The following is a 4,223-nucleotide window of genomic DNA, read 5'->3' as shown; positions in this document are numbered from 1 at the left end:
GAGGAGCATCAACACAACCGGAGCGCTCATTCATTCATGCGGATTGTTCTTCTCCGAACAAACCCGCTGCTGCTGTGAAAACGACTGCTCAAGTTTACTTTCATTCATTTACGACCGCATAATGCTGCACTGACTGACCGGAGCAGGGAGGGATTCCTGGGTTTCACCGTCTCGGTTTTATATTCACATGTAAAAGGAGGAAAGTCTCGGCTGTTGAAAGGTTGTTTGGCACGTTTCGGGAAAGGATACGACCGGAATTCGCACCTGGATTACTTCTGGTTGAGGTGAGCTGTGAGGATTTATTGTGGGAATATTTAGTAGGCTATTGTAGCCTATTTGAGGAGTTGAATTGAATGTTATGTTGTCTGTGCCCATGGAGACCCAGAGGAGCGTGTCCAAAATGCGCGCAGGTGGTGGAAAGAGCGCACTTTATTTCGGACCAGCAGACTTTTGTAAATGAACTGACCACTGACTAAATGCTCTGCGACTCTTTCCCCAATTTGACTGCGATTTTTAAGATTGCATCTTCAGTCTGTTGTGTTTAAATTGAACCTTTAGGCTACTGCATGGCGAGTGCTGGCTGTGCGCATTTATTGACTATCTAAATCTTTATCCTCCACAATCAAAACAAACAAAGCTAATGGATTGCCTGTTATACTGTGTAGCTGTCTTGACATTTTCCCTGAGTGACCCCTAAAATGTACTCCAATAATAGGATTTTTGGAATCAGTGTCAGTGGTGGACTATTTTTAACCCCCACTACCTTCTGGCTAAGAGGATTCCCCCTCCCTGTGTCTCCCTTCTTGCAAGACAGTGAGGGATCAGTAAAGTTAATCCCACATCTCTCCTGAATAAGGCTGGCTTGTTCCCTTTGGCTTTCCGTGCCACTGCTCTGTATTACAAGTATGCATTGGGTTTTCCTTAATGTGCTGACAAGTTAAATCCGTTTATTGGTGATTTGGCAGGACTCTGGCTGGCTGACAGTGTGAGGGTGCCTCCTCTGGAAACACTTGAATGAGTTATTGTTGCTGTGGATTACATGGCTGCTACTGTATACGCTGGGGTGCTGTAGTAATGAGTGTGGCAGTCTTTGTTTGCACAAAATGCAGACAAATAGAGACTTTAGGGAAAGTGGAAGTTTCCTATCATGATATATGGGTGCTAGAAGTCACAGGAGCTTGCCATTTGGTGCAGGTGCTGATGTTATTGTAAATGAAAGGTGTGTAGTGGTTTGGGAATTAAAAGAAGTGTGCTACAGCTCAGCTGTGTTTATTGCAAAACCTGGACCAGCACTGATATATTGGTGAATTTGAATAATAATAATTGGTGAATAATCTCACCACAAGATATTTTGTTTTTACTGGCTGTTTTGGTGATTTCGATCATGTGATTTCCATCTGCAGAAGGAGTTTTCCTGGTTCTCATAGAATTGCAAATTTTCAATTTTCCATCTTGTAGAGAGCACTTTCTGGTTGAAAAGTTAGGTGTGGTTATATGTCACTGTTGCTTCGACAGTCTCTAAAAAGCTTCTGACTACAAGTTGAAATACAGTGAATCAGGGGATTTATAACTCAGATGTAAAAAAACAAACAAAAAACCCCCAACAACTTACATTTAGCCTAGTTTCAACATAGGTGTCTAGACAACTTTTGTCCTTGCGAATTGTCAAATCGGTGCTTGCAGAGAAATCTCTGAGGTCAGGAATTTCCCAGTCCAGACACCACTTTTATGAAGCCTCAATACGCTAAGCTTATTGTTAGCATTTTTTATTATTATTTTTTTTTCAAAAAGTGAGGGTCTCACCTCAAACAACAAGGGTAAATTGGTCAGTTTGACATTTCCAGTATCGAATTCCAGCCTGTAATTGTTGTTAAATCTTAGCAATGTCGTTTACTTGAAGTCGTTTCTTGAAGATTCAGGGGACGAATCAGAAATAGAAGCCTTGAAAGTGTTGTTTCTGCTGTGGCATCCCTCTGTGCAGGGTGATTTGGTGTCTGCAGGGGGCATTCATGTTCCTGTCAACGACTGATGACGCCAGGTGACAGAATTCTATATGAAAGCTGTGATTTTTCCCACTCGGTGCAACAGCTGCAAACATTACCCTGAGTCAAAACACAGTTGGTAATGTAACACTCATTACTGGTGTGGAATTTGTATTGTACCAAGGAAGTGCTTGGAAAAAGTCCTTGTTCCTTTGTTTCCGGCCATCATAAGGTGTAAAGGAAGGTTTGGAAGGTGTCAGTTAGAAAAGCATTTATCCTTTCAGTTTAGTCTGCAGCATTTTATAGCATTTGCAGACTAGGGGCTATAGTGGTGATTCCAAATAGTCCTTAATTGCTACTATTGCATGTGTAAATGCTAATCAGGCTTGTAGATGGGGATATTTTGTTACACAGAGGAGAAAAAATGTGCTTGAAAAAGCAGTAATATAGAACTGAGCATATGTGTGAACCCATTAACATCCACTTCTTTCATTTTATTTCCCCTTAAGTGTCTTTAAATTTGGACAATAATCATTTTCTCTGACACTATCAGATATTTTATGATTTGGGTGTTCTTATGAAATATTTAAAGCTAAGATTCCTATGTTTAGCTAAATTTCAGCCTTTGGAAACAATAGCATCGCCACTAAAATTTAAAGTAAAGTTTTAACAAGTCTTAGCTGCATGGTGTGTGAGTTTGTACTGGCTGAGCCACTAGTGGGTCAGAGTGGTTGAAAAAGGTTGACAGAGCCAAAGATTTATCTGAGGTGAGCCCTCTCTTTTCTGGTCTATGTATGTTCTTGCTCCTGTTGTGATTTTCACTGTTATGTCACTTCTTCCTCTGTGGTAATGCGTCCCACCTTTTGGTTGAAGCCCTGTAAGACAGGTGTATTTTTACTCTATATTCTTTAGCCCTTTTTAGTTTGAAGTACTTGTGAGCAGTGACCACACACCAGCTTCAAACGACACTATCAACCAGGCATCTTAATGTACACTACTTCCACTATTCCACTGCGGCCTCTTCACCCTCTTGTGCAGCCACTAAGCTATCTCTCACCCTCATTTCCTCAAGCCATGGATGAGTGAGATTCCTCATGCATTTCAGTGTTTACTCAGTGTGTGTGTGTGTGTGTGTGTGTGTGTGTGTGTGGGGGGGGGGGGGTGATTTACTGCTAGTCCCCCAAAGTGTCTCTGTGCCTGCACCACATTCCCCCACTGCTATAGCCTGCTTCTCTAGCTCCAGTAAAGCAAAAGCAAAACACCTTTCGACTTTTTCTCATCAGCTTTCAATTCTGTGGATACCACTTCTCAGCAACATAGCTGTTGTACATTTTAAGCTGCAACGGATGTTTATTACATCACAAATCACAAAACTTTACTGCTTTGACCTGTGTTTCCCTCAGTGGTTGCAGGAAGATCTTAGGAATATCTCTGCAAAATAGCATCGCAAGTGTTTAAACAGTAAATGTGAGCGCCCGGCTGCTTGTGTACATCTAGTGTGCCACAGGAATGATTTTCTGTGGGTTCAGGCTTTTTCCTTTACAGCCTCTGAATTGCTGATGGGCGCTCATCACGAGCGGTCTTTAACACAGCGGGCAGGGTGGGAAGAGCCTCTATCGGCTCTTTGATAGCTTGTATTTTGACCAAGAGAGAGACCAGTCTCCATCGTTCTCTCTCTGGGGAAGCAGCCACACCCAAACACTTGGAAACCAAATTACCTGCAAGATTATGTCATTGATGGCTCTGCAGCCTGAAGGTAATAACACGTAAATTGCAGGGTTTAATATGACATTTGCCCGGGGAGGTTTGGTGCTTTGTAAGCTGCTGCCCTTCTCTTTCAAAATTCCCCCACAGGCCAAAAGAGGGAAATATTTTGACATTTCTATAACCTGTCAGTGAATGATGGCCTGAAACTAAAAATCAACTCGTGTTTCACCTCCAAATGCTACAGCACACGATCAGGATAATATAAATGTCTTCGTGTTTAATTTCTTAGTTTCAGCTCAGCTGAGTGTACTACTTCCCTCAGTAAATACTAGGAAGTAGGGGAGAGAGTCCCAGGCCCTCAAGACTACCACGAGACATCCCTGAGTCAGCTTTGAGACAGGCAATCATCTGAGAGGTTCACTGCCATCATGTGATAATCAGTTTTTGAGTCTTTAGCCGATAAACTGGGAACAGTCTCTGAAAAACAGACATTTGAATATCCTCTGTTGTTAACCCCCCCCCCCCCCCCCCCCC

The 4,223-nt window shown here is 42.5% G+C and overlaps 1 protein-coding gene across 1 annotated transcript in view; it reads left to right on the top strand.

Annotated features, from left to right (window-relative positions):
• Positions 1-4,223, top strand: part of rasgef1ba (RasGEF domain family, member 1Ba) — a 33,237-nt gene continuing 29,014 nt past the window's right edge. Inside the window, exon 1 of the mRNA XM_046034872.1 lies at positions 1-284. The gene's annotated coding sequence lies outside the window, so the exon portion shown is untranslated. The remainder of the gene's footprint in view (positions 285-4,223) is intronic.

This window comes from Micropterus dolomieu, linkage group LG21 (genome assembly GCF_021292245.1).
Source record: "Micropterus dolomieu isolate WLL.071019.BEF.003 ecotype Adirondacks linkage group LG21, ASM2129224v1, whole genome shotgun sequence".
Lineage (NCBI taxonomy): Eukaryota > Metazoa > Chordata > Actinopteri > Centrarchiformes > Centrarchidae > Micropterus > Micropterus dolomieu.
Note: the sequence above shows the minus strand (reverse complement) of the source record. Positions and strands in the feature narration are given on the sequence as shown.